General features: G+C 33.9%; 5 non-coding genes across 5 annotated transcripts; all 5 read left to right on the top strand.

The window, feature by feature from the left end:
• Positions 1-270: 270 nt before the first annotated feature.
• LOC119558802 lies at positions 271-449 on the top strand. Its single transcript, XR_005220449.1, has one exon. It is a non-coding gene; the product is annotated as a 5.8S ribosomal RNA (ribosomal RNA).
• Positions 450-850: 401 nt separating this feature from the next.
• LOC119558793 lies at positions 851-4,821 on the top strand. The gene has a single exon (XR_005220442.1). It is a non-coding gene; the product is annotated as a large subunit ribosomal RNA (ribosomal RNA).
• A 3,568-nt stretch (positions 4,822-8,389) lies between these two features.
• On the top strand, positions 8,390-10,384 carry LOC119558789. Its single transcript, XR_005220438.1, has one exon. It is a non-coding gene; the product is annotated as a small subunit ribosomal RNA (ribosomal RNA).
• A 659-nt stretch (positions 10,385-11,043) lies between these two features.
• On the top strand, positions 11,044-11,222 carry LOC119558801. The gene has a single exon (XR_005220448.1). It is a non-coding gene; the product is annotated as a 5.8S ribosomal RNA (ribosomal RNA).
• A 401-nt stretch (positions 11,223-11,623) lies between these two features.
• On the top strand, positions 11,624-15,592 carry LOC119558799. The gene has a single exon (XR_005220447.1). It is a non-coding gene; the product is annotated as a large subunit ribosomal RNA (ribosomal RNA).
• The last annotated feature ends 6,908 nt before the right edge of the window (positions 15,593-22,500 follow it).

The raw sequence follows: 22,500 nt of genomic DNA, 5'->3' as shown, positions 1-22,500 counted from the left end.
TAAAATGTACAATGTTGTACCTGATTATTACAGGTTAATGTTTTATATAAATTTCAATATATATCGCTAAAAAAAAGTATTAATACCGTAAATGCCATTTAAAAAATACTTGATATATTATTGGTTATATGAAACTAAGACATTTCGCAGCATTCGTTTTAGGTATAAAAATCAATTTATTGAAGGAATTGATATATGCCAGTAAAATGGTGTATTTTTAATTTCTTTCAATAAAAACATATATGACAAAATTACCAAACCAATATATAAAACTCTAAGCGGTGGATCACTCGGCTCATGGGTCGATGAAGAACGCAGCAAACTGTGCGTCATCGTGTGAACTGCAGGACACATGAACATCGACATTTTGAACGCATATCGCAGTCCATGCTGTTATGTACTTTAATTAATTTTATAGTGCTGCTTGGACTACATATGGTTGAGGGTTGTAAGACTATGCTAATTAAGTTGTTTATATAAATTTTATAATGAAATTTTATAAGCATATGGTATATTATTGGATAATAATAATTTAATTATTATATTATTCATAATATTAACAAATATATGAAAAACATTATCTCACATTAGTAAATAATTTGAATGTGAAAAACGAAGAGAAATATTTTCTTTTTCAATCAAATAATACTGAGAAATGTCTAGCATAAAAAATTTATCTAGAATTGTCTCTTATTAAAGATTAGTAAATAGAAAGCCGTTGACAATATTATTATTCTTCGTTGATTCGTTAGACCAAACAAATGCCATACAAATATATAAAATATATAACGAATTTAATAAAATGTTTTATCATTATATATAAAGAATTAATTGCAAAAAAAGTTATACACAACCTCAACTCATATGGGACTACCCCCTGAATTTAAGCATATTAATTAGGGGAGGAAAAGAAACTAACCAGGATTTTCTTAGTAGCGGCGAGCGAAAAGAAATCAGTTCAGCACTAAGTCACTTTGTCTATATGGCAAATGTGAGATGCAGTGTATGGAGCGTCAATATTCTAGTATGAGAAATTAACGATTTAAGTCCTTCTTAAATGAGGCCATTTACCCATAGAGGGTGCCAGGCCCGTATAACGTTAATGATTACTAGATGATGTTTCCAAAGAGTCGTGTTGCTTGATAGTGCAGCACTAAGTGGGTGGTAAACTCCATCTAAAACTAAATATAACCATGAGACCGATAGTAAACAAGTACCGTGAGGGAAAGTTGAAAAGAACTCTGAATAGAGAGTTAAACAGTACGTGAAACTGCTTAGAGGTTAAGCCCGATGAACCTGAATATCCGTTATGGAAAATTCATCATTAAAATTGTAATATTTAAACAATATTATGATAATAGTGTGCATTTTTTCCATATAAGGACATTGTAATCTATTAGCATACAAAATTTATCATAAAATATAACTTATAGTTTATTCAAATTAATTTGCTTGCATTTTAACACAGAATAAATGTTATTAATTTGATAAAGTGCTGATAGATTTATATGAATACAGTGCGTTAATTTTTCGGAATTATATAATGGCATAATTATCATTGATTTTTGTGTTTATTATATGCACTTGTATGATTAACAATGCGAAAGATTCAGGATACCTTCGGGACCCGTCTTGAAACACGGACCAAGGAGTCTAACATATGTGCAAGTTATTGGGATATAAACCTAATAGCGTAATTAACTTGACTAATAATGGGATTAGTTTTTTAACTATTTATAGCTAATTAACACAATCCCGGGGCGTTCTATATAGTTATGTATAATGATATTTATATTATTTATGCCTCTAACTGGAACGTACCTTGAGCATATATGCTGTGACCCGAAAGATGGTGAACTATACTTGATCAGGTTGAAGTCAGGGGAAACCCTGATGGAAGACCGAAACAGTTCTGACGTGCAAATCGATTGTCAGAATTGAGTATAGGGGCGAAAGACCAATCGAACCATCTAGTAGCTGGTTCCTTCCGAAGTTTCCCTCAGGATAGCTGGTGCATTTTAATGTTATATAAAATAATCTTATCTGGTAAAGCGAATGATTAGAGGCCTTAGGGTCGAAACGATCTTAACCTATTCTCAAACTTTAAATGGGTAAGAACCTTAACTTTCTTGATATGAAGTTCAAGGTTATGATATAATGTGCCCAGTGGGCCACTTTTGGTAAGCAGAACTGGCGCTGTGGGATGAACCAAACGTAATGTTACGGTGCCCAAATTAACAACTCATGCAGATACCATGAAAGGCGTTGGTTGCTTAAAACAGCAGGACGGTGATCATGGAAGTCGAAATCCGCTAAGGAGTGTGTAACAACTCACCTGCCGAAGCAACTAGCCCTTAAAATGGATGGCGCTTAAGTTGTATACCTATACATTACCGCTAAAGTAGATGATTTATATTACTTGTGATATAAATTTTGAAACTTTAGTGAGTAGGAAGGTACAATGGTATGCGTAGAAGTGTTTGGCGTAAGCCTGCATGGAGCTGCCATTGGTACAGATCTTGGTGGTAGTAGCAAATAATCGAATGAGACCTTGGAGGACTGAAGTGGAGAAGGGTTTCGTGTGAACAGTGGTTGATCACGAGTTAGTCGGTCCTAAGTTCAAGGCGAAAGCCGAAAATTTTCAAGTAAAACACAAATGCCATACAAATATAATTATATTATATAAATCAAGCTAATTAATATACTTGAATAATTTTGAACGAAAGGGAATACGGTTCCAATTCCGTAACCTGTTGAGTATCCGTTTGTTATTAAATATGGGCCTCGTGCTCATCCTGGCAACAGGAACGACCATAAAGAAGCCGTCGAGAGATATCGGAAGAGTTTTCTTTTCTGTTTTATAGCCGTACTACCATGGAAGTCTTTCGCAGAGAGATATGGTAGATGGGCTAGAAGAGCATGACATATACTGTTGTGTCGATATTTTCTCCTCGGACCTTGAAAATTTATGGTGGGGACACGCAAACTTCTCAACAGGCCGTACCAATATCCGCAGCTGGTCTCCAAGGTGAAGAGTCTCTAGTCGATAGAATAATGTAGGTAAGGGAAGTCGGCAAATTAGATCCGTAACTTCGGGATAAGGATTGGCTCTGAAGATTGAGATAGTCGGGCTTGATTGGGAAACAATAACATGGTTTATGTGCTCGTTCTGGGTAAATAGAGTGTCTGGCATTTATGTTGGTCACTTGTTCCCCGGATAGTTTAGTTACGTAGCCAATTGTGGAACTTTCTTGCTAAAATTTTTAAGAATACTAATTGGGTTAAACCAATTAGTTCTTATTAATTATAACGATTATCAATTAACAATCAATTCAGAACTGGCACGGACTTGGGGAATCCGACTGTCTAATTAAAACAAAGCATTGTGATGGCCCTAGCGGGTGTTGACACAATGTGATTTCTGCCCAGTGCTCTGAATGTCAAAGTGAAGAAATTCAAGTAAGCGCGGGTCAACGGCGGGAGTAACTATGACTCTCTTAAGGTAGCCAAATGCCTCGTCATCTAATTAGTGACGCGCATGAATGGATTAACGAGATTCCTACTGTCCCTATCTACTATCTAGCGAAACCACAGCCAAGGGAACGGGCTTGGAATAATTAGCGGGGAAAGAAGACCCTTTTGAGCTTGACTCTAATCTGGCAGTGTAAGGAGACATAAGAGGTGTAGAATAAGTGGGAGATATTAGACTTCGGTTTGGTATCGCCAATGAAATACCACTACTCTTATTGTTTCCTTACTTACTTGATTAAATGGAACGTGTATCATTTCCTAGCCATTATACGGATATATTTATTATATCTTATGGTATTGGGTTTTGATGCAAGCTTCTTGATCAAAGTATCACGAGTTTGTTATATAATCGCAAACAAATTCTTTAATAAAACGGTGCATTTATGTATTTTTGATTTGAAAATTTGGTATAACTCCAATTACTCAGGTATGATCCAATTCAAGGACATTGCCAGGTAGGGAGTTTGACTGGGGCGGTACATCTCTCAAATAATAACGGAGGTGTCCCAAGGCCAGCTCAGTGCGGACAGAAACCACACATAGAGCAAAAGGGCAAATGCTGACTTGATCTCGGTGTTCAGTACACACAGGGACAGCAAAAGCTCGGCCTATCGATCCTTTTGGTTTAAAGAGTTTTTAACAAGAGGTGTCAGAAAAGTTACCATAGGGATAACTGGCTTGTGGCGGCCAAGCGTTCATAGCGACGTCGCTTTTTGATCCTTCGATGTCGGCTCTTCCTATCATTGTGAAGCAAAATTCACCAAGCGTTGGATTGTTCACCCATGCAAGGGAACGTGAGCTGGGTTTAGACCGTCGTGAGACAGGTTAGTTTTACCCTACTAATGACAAAACGTTGTTGCGACAGCATTCCTGCGTAGTACGAGAGGAACCGCAGGTACGGACCAATGGCACAATACTTGTTCGAGCGAACAGTGGTATGACGCTACGTCCGTTGGATTATGCCTGAACGCCTCTAAGGTCGTATCCGTGCTGGACTGCAATGATAAATAAGGGGCAATTTGCATTGTATGGCTTCTAAACCATTTAAAGTTTATAATTTACTTTATAAACGACAATGGATGTGATGCCAATGTAATTTGTAACATAGTAAATTGGGAGGATCTTTGATCACCTGATGCCGCGCTAGTTACATATAAAAGCATTATTTAATACAATGACAAAGCCTAGAATCAATTGTAAACGACTTTTGTAACAGGCAAGGTGTTGTAAGTGGTTGAGCAGCTGCCATACTGCGATCCACTGAAGCTTATCCTTTGCTTGATGATTCGATAATAAAGATGTTGCAAGCGGGCATAATCATTATGCTTGCTTGCAGCATCGCACGCCACTTTGTTTGTGGTGTGTAAGGTAGGGAAGAAGAAATATAAAAGACCTAAATTGGAAACATCAATATATAAGTAAATATTGAACAAACAAAATGTATCGTCATCTTATTAGTGACGCGATGATAAAGTGGCAAACATATTCCATGTATAAATATTCCTATGGTATTAAAATTCAAGTAAAGAGGACATATATAAAAGTTTGTATATATGGTTCATTCAATGGTAGCAGCGGTTGGTTGGTTGGTGTCTGCTCCTCTTATTGTTCAAAACTTATGTTATGGTAGCAAGTCTATATCGTCATATTATTAGTGACGCGAAAAAGTAGTGGCAAAACATATTCCATGTATAAATAAATATTCCTATGGTATTGAAATTCAAGTAAAGAGGCCATTCAAGTAAAGAGGACTTATATAAATATAAGTATATATAATGGTAGCAGCGCGGTTGGTTGGTTGGTGTGTCTGCTCCTCTTATTGTTCAAAACTTATGTTATGGTAGCAAGACTGTATCGTCATATTATTAGTGACGCGAAAAAGTAGTGGCAAAACATATTCCATGTATAAATATTCCTATGGTATTGAAATTCAACTAAAGAGGACATATAAAATTACTATCAATGGTAGCAGTGGTTGGTTGGTTGGTGGTTGGTTGGCGGCTGCTCCTATTATTGTTCAAGACTTATGTTATGGTAGCAAGTCTGTATCGTCATATTAATTATTAGTGACGCGAAAAAGTAGTGGAAATCATATTCCATGTATAAATAGATTCCTATGGTAATGAAATTTTCAAGTAAAGAGAGGACCATTCAAGTAAGAGGACATATAAAAAGTAAGTATATGTTCCTCCAATGGTAGCAGTGGTTGGTTGGTTGGCGGCTGATCCTCTTATTGTTCAAAACTTATTTTATCAATATGAGTTTGGCAATACAATAAAGAAGACCAATCTAATCCATATAAAACTAAATGTATTATATGGATATGCTTAGGAAACCCATATATTCATAAAAAAAAATTATGTATAGAAAATTATACATATATCTTTTATATAAATGAATCGTATGGATATCGCCTTATGGTAGGTATAATAACTTTTTAAGGCATAATAATGTATAATATAGAAAATATACATTGAAATATAAATGCATTTTTATAGATATGGCGGCATATAAGTGCCATATACACAAGAATAAATAATAGAATTTACCAATATATAATTAAAATGAGATATATAAACCTAGTGAGGGGCTGCACTAGTATATGAATCGTATGGATATGGCTTATAGGTATAATACCTATAAGGCATAATAATGTATAATATAATAAATATAAATTAAGATATGAATGAATTATATAAATATGGCATAGAAATGCCATATACATACATAAGAATAAATGGTAGAATTTACCCATATATCACTGAAACACGATATATAAACCTAATGATAGCTGGCACTAGTACTGTAAACATGCACGCAATAGTGCGTGGGGTAAAAAACTACTATAGGGAGGTGGTCGTTGGCGGGCCCCTCCTCGTATTGGTCAAAACTTATGTTATGCATATGAATTTGTCAATACTATATAGAACGCCAAGCATATCCATATAAACTATGGATATGCATAGAAATCCATACAAAAGTAAAAAAAAATTATGTATAGAAAAATATACATATATTTATATAAGTGAATCGTATGGATATGGCTTATAGGTATAATACCTATAAGGCATAATAATGTATAACAAGTAAATATACATTGAAATGTGAATGCATTGTATGGATATGGCATATAAATGCCATATATATAGAAATAAATTGTATATCAATGATATAACAATTATAAACCTAGTGAGGGGCGGCACTAGTGAATGAATCGTATGGATATGGCTTATAGGTATAATACCTATAAGGCATAATAATGTATAATATAATAAATATACATTAAGATATGAATGGATTGTATAAATATGGCATAGAAATGCCATATACATAAGAATAAATGGTAGAATTTACCCATATATCACTGAAACATGATATATAAACCTAGTGATAGCTGGCACTAGTACTGTAAACAGGCACGCAGTAGTGCGTGGGGTAAAAAACTACTATAGGGAGGTGGTCGTTGGCGGGCCCCTCCTCGTATTGGTCAAAACTTATGTTATGCGTAAACATATGATTTTGTCAATACTATAAAGAAAACTTGTTTTGTACATACAAAACTAAATGAATTATATGGATATTGAAAAATAAATGGCATTATATCCATATAATGAAAATATACTTGTATTCTCTTATTATAAGAGAGAATACCGTATAGTTGGTTGGCAAAGACAATTGAAAATACCCGAATTGCAGATGATGGGTTCAAAAACTACTATAGGGTGGTGTAGCAAATAATATGAAGATGATATATCCATATAATGGATATACACTAGTATTCTCTTATTATAATAGAGAATACCATATAAATGGTTGGCAAAGACAATTGAAAATACCCGAATTGAAGTTGACGGGTTCAAAAACTATTATAGGGTGATGTAGCAAATAAAATAATGAAGATATATCCATATAATGGAATTATATGTGTATTCTCTTATTATATGAGAGAGTACCAAACGGTTGATTGGCAAAGACAATTGAAAATACCCGAATTAAAGATATTGGGTCCAAAAACTACTATAGGATGGTCAATGGGCCGGCCATCTACTATTGACGTGACAAAATACTGTCTGTCGGTAGAGAAGATATTAATCCGTCAAATTTGTTTCTTTATTCATTTATGAATATGAGACTTGGCTCCACGGTTAATATTTTAAGCCCAAAGATAATAATGTTGAAACAAAGGCCAAGGTTTCTATTATACATAGAATAACAAATTGTTTCCGAACTTTATCGTTAATCCAAATAAATAATTACAATTGAGGCAGGCTAATAATGATATATATTTTGTATTGATAATCTTGATATATATGTATATTGGTCTGCCATTATCACATACTGAGTTATGTGATAATTCCCTGCGGGGATAAATTAAAAGAGGTGTCCCTATATTAAAAGAAAATAATATATATATATATTATTTTTTCTAACGTACATATCATATATGCGCTCGGTTTTATATTATATATTACCAAAGAGTCTTATATGAATATATACAGATAAATTTTAAATTTATCATCAAAATACAAATGATTTAATTCAATATTTTATATTGGTTAAACAAAAATTGTACATGTGTGGATACAATAATGACGTATGTCGAACAAAAAAGATATTTTAGAATGAAATATGCAAATATAAAGAAAATTATTACGTATTACGAAAAAAAATATTGTGTTTTTAACATCAATAATTAAAAAACTTGTTATTATTAGTGGCGGAACAAGTATATATTGTGAAAACAACAAACGTATACGAATGCTATATAAAAATGGCCGTATTCGATAGAAAACAATCTATAAAATTTATATTGCTAATTTCTATTCAAAAATATGAATGAAATATGAATAAAAACATTATTCTGGTTGATCCTGCCAGTAGTTATATGCTTGTCTCAAAGATTAAGCCATGCATGTCTAAGTACACACGAATTAAAAGTGAAACCGCAAAAGGCTCATTATATCAGTTATGGTTCCTTAGATCGTTAACAGTTACTTGGATAACTGTGGTAATTCTAGAGCTAATACATGCAATTAAAACATGAACCTTATGGGACATGTGCTTTTATTAGGCTAAAACCAAGCGATCGCAAGATCGTTATATTGGTTGAACTCTAGATAACATGCAGATCGTATGGTCTTGTACCGACGACAGATCTTTCAAATGTCTGCCCTATCAACTTTTGATGGTAGTATCTAGGACTACCATGGTTGCAACGGGTAACGGGGAATCAGGGTTCGATTCCGGAGAGGGAGCCTGAGAAACGGCTACCACATCTAAGGAAGGCAGCAGGCGCGTAAATTACCCACTCCCAGCTCGGGGAGGTAGTGACGAAAAATAACAATACAGGACTCATATCCGAGGCCCTGTAATTGGAATGAGTACACTTTAAATCCTTTAACAAGGACCAATTGGAGGGCAAGTCTGGTGCCAGCAGCCGCGGTAATTCCAGCTCCAATAGCGTATATTAAAGTTGTTGCGGTTAAAACGTTCGTAGTTGAACTTGTGCTTCATACGGGTAGTACAACTTACAATTGTGGTTAGTACTATACCTTTATGTATGTAAGCGTATTACCGGTGGAGTTCTTACATGTGCTTAGATACTTGTATTTTTTCATATGTTCCTCCTATTTAAAAACCTGCATTAGTGCTCTTAAACGAGTGTTATTGTGGGCCGGTACAATTACTTTGAACAAATTAGAGTGCTTAAAGCAGGCTTCAAATGCCTGAATATTCTGTGCATGGGATAATGAAATAAGACCTCTGTTCTGCTTTCATTGGTTTTCAGATCAAGAGGTAATGATTAATAGAAGCAGTTTGGGGGCATTAGTATTACGACGCGAGAGGTGAAATTCTTGGACCGTCGTAAGACTAACTTAAGCGAAAGCATTTGCCAAAGATGTTTTCATTAATCAAGAACGAAAGTTAGAGGTTCGAAGGCGATCAGATACCGCCCTAGTTCTAACCATAAACGATGCCAGCTAGCAATTGGGTGTAGCTACTTTTATGGCTCTCTCAGTCGCTTCCCGGGAAACCAAAGCTTTTGGGCTCCGGGGGAAGTATGGTTGCAAAGCTGAAACTTAAAGGAATTGACGGAAGGGCACCACCAGGAGTGGAGCCTGCGGCTTAATTTGACTCAACACGGGAAAACTTACCAGGTCCGAACATAAGTGTGTAAGACAGATTGATAGCTCTTTCTCGAATCTATGGGTGGTGGTGCATGGCCGTTCTTAGTTCGTGGAGTGATTTGTCTGGTTAATTCCGATAACGAACGAGACTCAAATATATTAAATAGATATCTTCAGGATTATGGTGTTGAAGCTTATATAGCCTTCATTCATGGTGGCAGTAAAATGTTTATTGTGTTTGAATGTGTTTATATAAGTGGAGCCGTACCTGTTGGTTTGTCCCATTATAAGGACACTAGCTTCTTAAATGGACAAATTGCGTCTAGCAATAATGAGATTGAGCAATAACAGGTCTGTGATGCCCTTAGATGTCCTGGGCTGCACGCGCGCTACAATGAAAGTATCAACGTGTATTTCCTAGACCGAGAGGTCCGGGTAAACCGCTGAACCACTTTCATGCTTGGGATTGTGAACTGAAACTGTTCACATGAACTTGGAATTCCCAGTAAGTGTGAGTCATTAACTCGCATTGATTACGTCCCTGCCCTTTGTACACACCGCCCGTCGCTACTACCGATTGAATTATTTAGTGAGGTCTCCGGACGTGATCACTGTGACGCCTTGTGTGTTACGGTTGTTTCGCAAAAGTTGACCGAACTTGATTATTTAGAGGAAGTAAAAGTCGTAACAAGGTTTCCGTAGGTGAACCTGCGGAAGGATCATTATTGTTTAATATCCTTACCGTTAATAAAAAAATTTGTTTTTATTATAATAATATAATATATTATAGTAATACAAATAAAATATAAATTGCCAAAAATATGATCTTTTATAGATCAAATATAAAATTTCGAACAAGCAAATCGAAATAATAATTGTAATAATAAATATATTATTGCATTAAATAAGAGATAAATAAATAAGCAAAAGCAAACAAATAACAAATTCGAACAAGCAAATCGAAATTATTAAATTTATTTAATATTATTATTATATTGTATATTAAATGCAATTAATTAATAAAACACTGTGTGTATATGGACCATAATATACACGCGTTGCGATATGTATTGTTCATCTCAGTTATGCGCATACATTGGATAATGCAACAACCTAAAATGTACAATGTTGTACCTGATTATTACAGGTTAATGTTTTATATAAATTTCAATATATATCGCTAAAAAAAAGTATTAATACCGTAAATGCCATTTAAAAAATACTTGATATATTATTGGTTATATGAAACTAAGACATTTCGCAGCATTCGTTTTAGGTATAAAAATCAATTTATTGAAGGAATTGATATATGCCAGTAAAATGGTGTATTTTTAATTTCTTTCAATAAAAACATATATGACAAAATTACCAAACCAATATATAAAACTCTAAGCGGTGGATCACTCGGCTCATGGGTCGATGAAGAACGCAGCAAACTGTGCGTCATCGTGTGAACTGCAGGACACATGAACATCGACATTTTGAACGCATATCGCAGTCCATGCTGTTATGTACTTTAATTAATTTTATAGTGCTGCTTGGACTACATATGGTTGAGGGTTGTAAGACTATGCTAATTAAGTTGTTTATATAAATTTTATAATGAAATTTTATAAGCATATGGTATATTATTGGATAATAATAATTTAATTATTATATTATTCATAATATTAACAAATATATGAAAAACATTATCTCACATTAGTAAATAATTTGAATGTGAAAAACGAAGAGAAATATTTTCTTTTTCAATCAAATAATACTGAGAAATGTCTAGCATAAAAAATTTATCTAGAATTGTCTCTTATTAAAGATTAGTAAATAGAAAGCCGTTGACAATATTATTATTCTTCGTTGATTCGTTAGACCAAACAAATGCCATACAAATATATAAAATATATAACGAATTTAATAAAATGTTTTATCATTATATATAAAGAATTAATTGCAAAAAAAGTTATACACAACCTCAACTCATATGGGACTACCCCCTGAATTTAAGCATATTAATTAGGGGAGGAAAAGAAACTAACCAGGATTTTCTTAGTAGCGGCGAGCGAAAAGAAATCAGTTCAGCACTAAGTCACTTTGTCTATATGGCAAATGTGAGATGCAGTGTATGGAGCGTCAATATTCTAGTATGAGAAATTAACGATTTAAGTCCTTCTTAAATGAGGCCATTTACCCATAGAGGGTGCCAGGCCCGTATAACGTTAATGATTACTAGATGATGTTTCCAAAGAGTCGTGTTGCTTGATAGTGCAGCACTAAGTGGGTGGTAAACTCCATCTAAAACTAAATATAACCATGAGACCGATAGTAAACAAGTACCGTGAGGGAAAGTTGAAAAGAACTCTGAATAGAGAGTTAAACAGTACGTGAAACTGCTTAGAGGTTAAGCCCGATGAACCTGAATATCCGTTATGGAAAATTCATCATTAAAATTGTAATATTTAAACAATATTATGATAATAGTGTGCATTTTTTCCATATAAGGACATTGTAATCTATTAGCATACAAAATTATCATAAAATATAACTTATAGTTTATTCAAATTAATTTGCTTGCATTTTAACACAGAATAAATGTTATTAATTTGATAAAGTGCTGATAGATTTATATGAATACAGTGCGTTAATTTTTCGGAATTATATAATGGCATAATTATCATTGATTTTTGTGTTTATTATATGCACTTGTATGATTAACAATGCGAAAGATTCAGGATACCTTCGGGACCCGTCTTGAAACACGGACCAAGGAGTCTAACATATGTGCAAGTTATTGGGATATAAACCTAATAGCGTAATTAACTTGACTAATAATGGGATTAGTTTTTTAACTATTTATAGCTAATTAACACAATCCCGGGGCGTTCTATATAGTTATGTATAATGATATTTATATTATTTATGCCTCTAACTGGAACGTACCTTGAGCATATATGCTGTGACCCGAAAGATGGTGAACTATACTTGATCAGGTTGAAGTCAGGGGAAACCCTGATGGAAGACCGAAACAGTTCTGACGTGCAAATCGATTGTCAGAATTGAGTATAGGGGCGAAAGACCAATCGAACCATCTAGTAGCTGGTTCCTTCCGAAGTTTCCCTCAGGATAGCTGGTGCATTTTAATGTTATATAAAATAATCTTATCTGGTAAAGCGAATGATTAGAGGCCTTAGGGTCGAAACGATCTTAACCTATTCTCAAACTTTAAATGGGTAAGAACCTTAACTTTCTTGATATGAAGTTCAAGGTTATGATATAATGTGCCCAGTGGGCCACTTTTGGTAAGCAGAACTGGCGCTGTGGGATGAACCAAACGTAATGTTACGGTGCCCAAATTAACAACTCATGCAGATACCATGAAAGGCGTTGGTTGCTTAAAACAGCAGGACGGTGATCATGGAAGTCGAAATCCGCTAAGGAGTGTGTAACAACTCACCTGCCGAAGCAACTAGCCCTTAAAATGGATGGCGCTTAAGTTGTATACCTATACATTACCGCTAAAGTAGATGATTTATATTACTTGTGATATAAATTTTGAAACTTTAGTGAGTAGGAAGGTACAATGGTATGCGTAGAAGTGTTTGGCGTAAGCCTGCATGGAGCTGCCATTGGTACAGATCTTGGTGGTAGTAGCAAATAATCGAATGAGACCTTGGAGGACTGAAGTGGAGAAGGGTTTCGTGTGAACAGTGGTTGATCACGAGTTAGTCGGTCCTAAGTTCAAGGCGAAAGCCGAAAATTTTCAAGTAAAACACAAATGCCATACAAATATAATTATATTATATAAATCAAGCTAATTAATATACTTGAATAATTTTGAACGAAAGGGAATACGGTTCCAATTCCGTAACCTGTTGAGTATCCGTTTGTTATTAAATATGGGCCTCGTGCTCATCCTGGCAACAGGAACGACCATAAAGAAGCCGTCGAGAGATATCGGAAGAGTTTTCTTTTCTGTTTTATAGCCGTACTACCATGGAAGTCTTTCGCAGAGAGATATGGTAGATGGGCTAGAAGAGCATGACATATACTGTTGTGTCGATATTTTCTCCTCGGACCTTGAAATTTATGGTGGGGACACGCAAACTTCTCAACAGGCCGTACCAATATCCGCAGCTGGTCTCCAAGGTGAAGAGTCTCTAGTCGATAGAATAATGTAGGTAAGGGAAGTCGGCAAATTAGATCCGTAACTTCGGGATAAGGATTGGCTCTGAAGATTGAGATAGTCGGGCTTGATTGGGAAACAATAACATGGTTTATGTGCTCGTTCTGGGTAAATAGAGTGTCTGGCATTTATGTTGGTCACTTGTTCCCCGGATAGTTTAGTTACGTAGCCAATTGTGGAACTTTCTTGCTAAAATTTTTAAGAATACTAATTGGGTTAAACCAATTAGTTCTTATTAATTATAACGATTATCAATTAACAATCAATTCAGAACTGGCACGGACTTGGGGAATCCGACTGTCTAATTAAAACAAAGCATTGTGATGGCCCTAGCGGGTGTTGACACAATGTGATTTCTGCCCAGTGCTCTGAATGTCAAAGTGAAGAAATTCAAGTAAGCGCGGGTCAACGGCGGGAGTAACTATGACTCTCTTAAGGTAGCCAAATGCCTCGTCATCTAATTAGTGACGCGCATGAATGGATTAACGAGATTCCTACTGTCCCTATCTACTATCTAGCGAAACCACAGCCAAGGGAACGGGCTTGGAATAATTAGCGGGGAAAGAAGACCCTTTTGAGCTTGACTCTAATCTGGCAGTGTAAGGAGACATAAGAGGTGTAGAATAAGTGGGAGATATTAGACTTCGGTTTGGTATCGCCAATGAAATACCACTACTCTTATTGTTTCCTTACTTACTTGATTAAATGGAACGTGTATCATTTCCTAGCCATTATACGGATATATTTATTATATCTTATGGTATTGGGTTTTGATGCAAGCTTCTTGATCAAAGTATCACGAGTTTGTTATATAATCGCAAACAAATTCTTTAATAAAACGGTGCATTTATGTATTTTTGATTTGAAAATTTGGTATAACTCCAATTACTCAGGTATGATCCAATTCAAGGACATTGCCAGGTAGGGAGTTTGACTGGGGCGGTACATCTCTCAAATAATAACGGAGGTGTCCCAAGGCCAGCTCAGTGCGGACAGAAACCACACATAGAGCAAAAGGGCAAATGCTGACTTGATCTCGGTGTTCAGTACACACAGGGACAGCAAAAGCTCGGCCTATCGATCCTTTTGGTTTAAAGAGTTTTTAACAAGAGGTGTCAGAAAAGTTACCATAGGGATAACTGGCTTGTGGCGGCCAAGCGTTCATAGCGACGTCGCTTTTTGATCCTTCGATGTCGGCTCTTCCTATCATTGTGAAGCAAAATTCACCAAGCGTTGGATTGTTCACCCATGCAAGGGAACGTGAGCTGGGTTTAGACCGTCGTGAGACAGGTTAGTTTTACCCTACTAATGACAAAACGTTGTTGCGACAGCATTCCTGCGTAGTACGAGAGGAACCGCAGGTACGGACCAATGGCACAATACTTGTTCGAGCGAACAGTGGTATGACGCTACGTCCGTTGGATTATGCCTGAACGCCTCTAAGGTCGTATCCGTGCTGGACTGCAATGATAAATAAGGGGCAATTTGCATTGTATGGCTTCTAAACCATTTAAAGTTTATAATTTACTTTATAAACGACAATGGATGTGATGCCAATGTAATTTGTAACATAGTAAATTGGGAGGATCTTTGATCACCTGATGCCGCGCTAGTTACATATAAAAGCATTATTTAATACAATGACAAAGCCTAGAATCAATTGTAAACGACTTTTGTAACAGGCAAGGTGTTGTAAGTGGTTGAGCAGCTGCCATACTGCGATCCACTGAAGCTTATCCTTTGCTTGATGATTCGATAATAAAGATGTTGCAAGCGGGCATAATCATTATGCTTGCTTGCAGCATCGCACGCCACTTTGTTTGTGGTGTGTAAGGTAGGGAAGAAGAAATATAAAAGACCTAAATTGGAAACATCAATATATAAGTAAATATTGAACAAACAAAATGTATCGTCATCTTATTAGTGACGCGATGATAAAGTGGCAAACATATTCCATGTATAAATATTCCTATGGTATTAAAATTCAAGTAAAGAGGACATATATAAAAGTTTGTATATATGGTTCATTCAATGGTAGCAGCGGTTGGTTGGTTGGTGTCTGCTCCTCTTATTGTTCAAAACTTATGTTATGGTAGCAAGTCTATATCGTCATATTATTAGTGACGCGAAAAAGTAGTGGCAAAACATATTCCATGTATAAATAAATATTCCTATGGTATTGAAATTCAAGTAAAGAGGCCATTCAAGTAAAGAGGACTTATATAAATATAAGTATATATAATGGTAGCAGCGCGGTTGGTTGGTTGGTGTGTCTGCTCCTCTTATTGTTCAAAACTTATGTTATGGTAGCAAGACTGTATCGTCATATTATTAGTGACGCGAAAAAGTAGTGGCAAAACATATTCCATGTATAAATATTCCTATGGTATTGAAATTCAACTAAAGAGGACATATAAAATTACTATCAATGGTAGCAGTGGTTGGTTGGTTGGTGGTTGGTTGGCGGCTGCTCCTATTATTGTTCAAGACTTATGTTATGGTAGCAAGTCTGTATCGTCATATTAATTATTAGTGACGCGAAAAAGTAGTGGAAATCATATTCCATGTATAAATAGATTCCTATGGTAATGAAATTTTCAAGTAAAGAGAGGACCATTCAAGTAAGAGGACATATAAAAAGTAAGTATATGTTCCTCCAATGGTAGCAGTGGTTGGTTGGTTGGCGGCTGATCCTCTTATTGTTCAAAACTTATTTTATCAATATGAGTTTGGCAATACAATAAAGAAGACCAATCTAATCCATATAAAACTAAATGTATTATATGGATATGCTTAGGAAACCCATATATTCATAAAAAAAAATTATGTATAGAAAATTATACATATATCTTTTATATAAATGAATCGTATGGATATCGCCTTATGGTAGGTATAATAACTTTTTAAGGCATAATAATGTATAATATAGAAAATATACATTGAAATATAAATGCATTTTTATAGATATGGCGGCATATAAGTGCCATATACACAAGAATAAATAATAGAATTTACCAATATATAATTAAAATGAGATATATAAACCTAGTGAGGGGCTGCACTAGTATATGAATCGTATGGATATGGCTTATAGGTATAATACCTATAAGGCATAATAATGTATAATATAATAAATATAAATTAAGATATGAATGAATTATATAAATATGGCATAGAAATGCCATATACATACATAAGAATAAATGGTAGAATTTACCCATATATCACTGAAACACGATATATAAACCTAATGATAGCTGGCACTAGTACTGTAAACATGCACGCAATAGTGCGTGGGGTAAAAAACTACTATAGGGAGGTGGTCGTTGGCGGGCCCCTCCTCGTATTGGTCAAAACTTATGTTATGCATATGAATTTGTCAATACTATATAGAACGCCAAGCATATCCATATAAACTATGGATATGCATAGAAATCCATACAAAAGTAAAAAAAAATTATGTATAGAAAAATATACATATATTTATATAAGTGAATCGTATGGATATGGCTTATAGGTATAATACCTATAAGGCATAATAATGTATAACAAGTAAATATACATTGAAATGTGAATGCATTGTATGGATATGGCATATAAATGCCATATATATAGAAATAAATTGTATATCAATGATATAACAATTATAAACCTAGTGAGGGGCGGCACTAGTGAATGAATCGTATGGATATGGCTTATAGGTATAATACCTATAAGGCATAATAATGTATAATATAATAAATATACATTAAGATATGAATGGATTGTATAAATATGGCATAGAAATGCCATATACATAAGAATAAATGGTAGAATTTACCCATATATCACTGAAACACGATATATAAACCTAGTGATAGCTGGCACTAGTACTGTAAACAGGCACGCAATAGTGCGTGGGGTAAAAAACTACTATAGGGAGGTGGTCGTTGGCGGGCCCCTCCTCGTATTGGTCAAAACTTATGTTATGCATATGAATTTGTCAATACTATATAGAACGCCAAGCATATCCATATAAACTATGGATATGCATAGAAATCCATACAAAAGTAAAAAAAAATTATGTATAGAAAAATATACATATATTTATATAAGTGAATCGTATGGATATGGCTTATAGGTATAATACCTATAAGGCATAATAATGTATAACAAGTAAATATACATTGAAATGTGAATGCATTGTATGGATATGGCATATAAATGCCATATATATAGAAATAAATTGTATATCAATGATATAACAATTATAAACCTAGTGAGGGGCGGCACTAGTGAATGAATCGTATGGATATGGCTTATAGGTATAATACCTATAAGGCATAATAATGTATAATATAATAAATATACATTAAGATATGAATGGATTGTATAAATATGGCATAGAAATGCCATATACATAAGAATAAATGGTAGAATTTACCCATATATCACTGAAACACGATATATAAACCTAGTGATAGCTGGCACTAGTACTGTAAACAGGCACGCAATAGTGCGTGGGGTAAAAAACTACTATAGGGAGGTGGTCGTTGGCGGGCCCCTCCTCGTATTGGTCAAAACTTATGTTATGCATATGAATTTGTCAATACTATATAGAACGCCAAGCATATCCATATAAACTATGGATATGCATAGAAAACCATACAAAAGTAAAAAAAAATTATGTATAGAAAAATATACATATATTTATATAAGTGAATCGTATGGATATGGCTTATAGGTATAATACCTATAAGGCATAATAATGTATAACAAGTAAATATACATTGAAATGTGAATGCATTGTATGGATATGGCATATAAATGCCATATATATAGAAATAAATTGTATATCAATGATATAACAATTATAAACCTAGTGAGGGGCGGCACTAGTGAATGAATCGTATGGATATGGCTTATAGGTATAATACCTATAAGGCATAATAATGTATAATATAATAAATATAAATTAAGATATGAATGAATTATATAAATATGGCATAGAAATGCCATATACATACATAAGAATAAATGGTAGAATTTACCCATATATCACTGAAACACGATATATAAACCTAATGATAGCTGGCACTAGTACTGTAAACATGCACGCAATAGTGCGTGGGGTAAAAAACTACTATAGGGAGGTGGTCGTTGGCGGGCCCCTCCTCGTATTGGTCAAAACTTATGTTATGCATATGAATTTGTCAATACTATATAGAACGCCAAGCATATCCATATAAACTATGGATATGCATAGAAATCCATACAAAAGTAAAAAAAAATTATGTATAGAAAAATATACATATATTTATATAAGTGAATCGTATGGATATGGCTTATAGGTATAATACCTATAAGGCATAATAATGTATAACAAGTAAATATACATTGAAATGTGAATGCATTGTATGGATATGGCATATAAATGCCATATATATAGAAATAAATTGTATATCAATGATATAACAATTATAAACCTAGTGAGGGGCGGCACTAGTGAATGAATCGTATGGATATGGCTTATAGGTATAATACCTATAAGGCATAATAATGTATAATATAATAAATATACATTAAGATATGAATGGATTGTATAAATATGGCATAGAAATGCCATATACATAAGAATAAATGGTAGAATTTACCCATATATCACTGAAACACGATATATAAACCTAGTGATAGCTGGCACTAGTACTGTAAACAGGCACGCAATAGTGCGTGGGGTAAAAAACTACTATAGGGAGGTGGTCGTTGGCGGGCCCCTCCTCGTATTGGTCAAAACTTATGTTATGCATATGAATTTGTCAATACTATATAGAACGCCAAGCATATCCATATAAACTATGGATATGCATAGAAATCCATACAAAAGTAAAAAAAAATTATGTATAGAAAAATATACATATATTTATATAAGTGAATCGTATGGATATGGCTTATAGGTATAATACCTATAAGGCATAATAATGTATAACAAGTAAATATACATTGAAATGTGAATGCATTGTATGGATATGGCATATAAATGCCATATATATAGAAATAAATTGTATATCAATGATATAACAATTATAAACCTAGTGAGGGGCGGCACTAGTGAATGAATCGTATGGATATGGCTTATAGGTATAATACCTATAAGGCATAATAATGTATAATATAATAAATATACATTAAGATATGAATGGATTGTATAAATATGGCATAGAAATGCCATATACATAAGAATAAATGGTAGAATTTACCCATATATCACTGAAACACGATATATAAACCTAGTGATAGCTGGCACTAGTACTGTAAACAGGCACGCAATAGTGCGTGGGGTAAAAAACTACTATAGGGAGGTGGTCGTTGGCGGGCCCCTCCTCGTATTGGTCAAAACTTATGTTATGCATATGAATTTGTCAATACTATATAGAACGCCAAGCATATCCATATAAACTATGGATATGCATAGAAAACCATACAAAAGTAAAAAAAAATTATGTATAGAAAAATATACATATATTTATATAAGTGAATCGTATGGATATGGCTTATAGGTATAATACCTATAAGGCATAATAATGTATAACAAGTAAATATACATTGAAATGTGAATGCATTGTATGGATATGGCATATAAATGCCATATATATAGAAATAAATTGTATATCAATGATATAACAATTATAAACCTAGTGAGGGGCGGCACTAGTGAATGAATCGTATGGATATGGCTTATAGGTATAATACCTATAAGGCATAATAATGTATAATATAATAAATATACATTAAGATATGAATGGATTGTATAAATATGGCATAGAAATGCCATATACATAAGAATAAATGGTAGAATTTACCCATATATCACTGAAACACGATATATAAACCTAGTGATAGCTGGCACTAGTACTGTAAACAGGCACGCAATAGTGCGTGGGGTAAAAAACTACTATAGGGAGGTGGTCGTTGGCGGGCCCCTCCTCGTATTGGTCAAAACTTATGTTATGCATATGAATTTGTCAATACTATATAGAACGCCAAGCATATCCATATAAACTATGGATATGCATAGAAAACCATACAAAAGTAAAAAAAAATTATGTATAGAAAAATATACATATATTTATATAAGTGAATCGTATGGATATGGCTTATAGGTATAATACCTATAAGGCATAATAATGTATAACAAGTAAATATACATTGAAATGTGAATGCATTGTATGGATATGGCATATAAATGCCATATATATAGAAATAAATTGTATATCAATGATATAACAATTATAAACCTAGTGAGGGGCGGCACTAGTGAATGAATCGTATGGATATGGCTTATAGGTATAATACCTATAAGGCATAATAATGTATAATATAATAAATATACATTAAGATATGAATGGATTGTATAAATATGGCATAGAAATGCCATATACATAAGAATAAATGGTAGAATTTACCCATATATCACTGAAACACGATATATAAACCTAGTGATAGCTGGCACTAGTACTGTAAACAGGCACGCAATAGTGCGTGGGGTAAAAAACTACTATAGGGAGGTGGTCGTTGGCGGGCCCCTCCTCGTATTGGTCAAAACTTATGTTATGCATATGAATTTGTCAATACTATATAGAACGCCAAGCATATCCATATAAACTATGGATATGCATAGAAATCCATACAAAAATAAAAAAAATTATGTATAGAAAAATATACATATATTTATATAAGTGAATCGTATGGATATGGCTTATAGGTATAATACCTATAAGGCATAATAATGTATAACAAGTAAATATACATTGAAATGTGAATGCATTGTATGGATATGGCATATAAATGCCATATATATAGAAATAAATTGTATATCAATGATATAACAATTATAAACCTAGTGAGGGGCGGCACTAGTGAATGAATCGTATGGATATGGCTTATAGGTATAATACCTATAAGGCATAATAATGTATAATATAATAAATATACATTAAGATATGAATGGATTGTATAAATATGGCATAGAAATGCCATATACATAAGAATAAATGGTAGAATTTACCCATATATCACTGAAACACGATATATAAACCTAGTGATAGCTGGCACTAGTACTGTAAACAGGCACGCAATAGTGCGTGGGGTAAAAAACTACTATAGGGAGGTGGTCGTTGGCGGGCCCCTCCTCGTATTGGTCAAAACTTATGTTATGCATATGAATTTGTCAATACTATATAGAACGCCAAGCATATCCATATAAACTATGGATATGCATAGAAAACCATACAAAAGTAAAAAAAAAATTATGTATAGAAAAATATACATATATTTATATAAGTGAATCGTATGGATATGGCTTATAGGTATAATACCTATAAGGCATAATAATGTATAACAAGTAAATATACATTGAAATGTGAATGCATTGTATGGATATGGCATATAAATGCCATATATATAGAAATAAATTGTATATCAATGATATAACAATTATAAACCTAGTGAGGGGCGGCACTAGTGAATGAATCGTATGGATATGGCTTATAGGTATAATACCTATAAGGCATAATAATGTATAATATAATAAATATACATTAAGATATGAATGGATTGTATAAATATGGCATAGAAATGCCATATACATAAGAATAAATGGTAGAATTTACCCATATATCACTGAAA

Source organism: Drosophila subpulchrella, unplaced genomic scaffold, assembly GCF_014743375.2.
Source record: "Drosophila subpulchrella strain 33 F10 #4 breed RU33 unplaced genomic scaffold, RU_Dsub_v1.1 Primary Assembly Seq140, whole genome shotgun sequence".
Classification (NCBI taxonomy): Eukaryota; Metazoa; Arthropoda; class Insecta; order Diptera; family Drosophilidae; genus Drosophila; species Drosophila subpulchrella.
The sequence above is the reverse complement of the archived record's forward strand: the minus strand, read 5'-3'. Positions and strand labels throughout refer to the sequence as shown.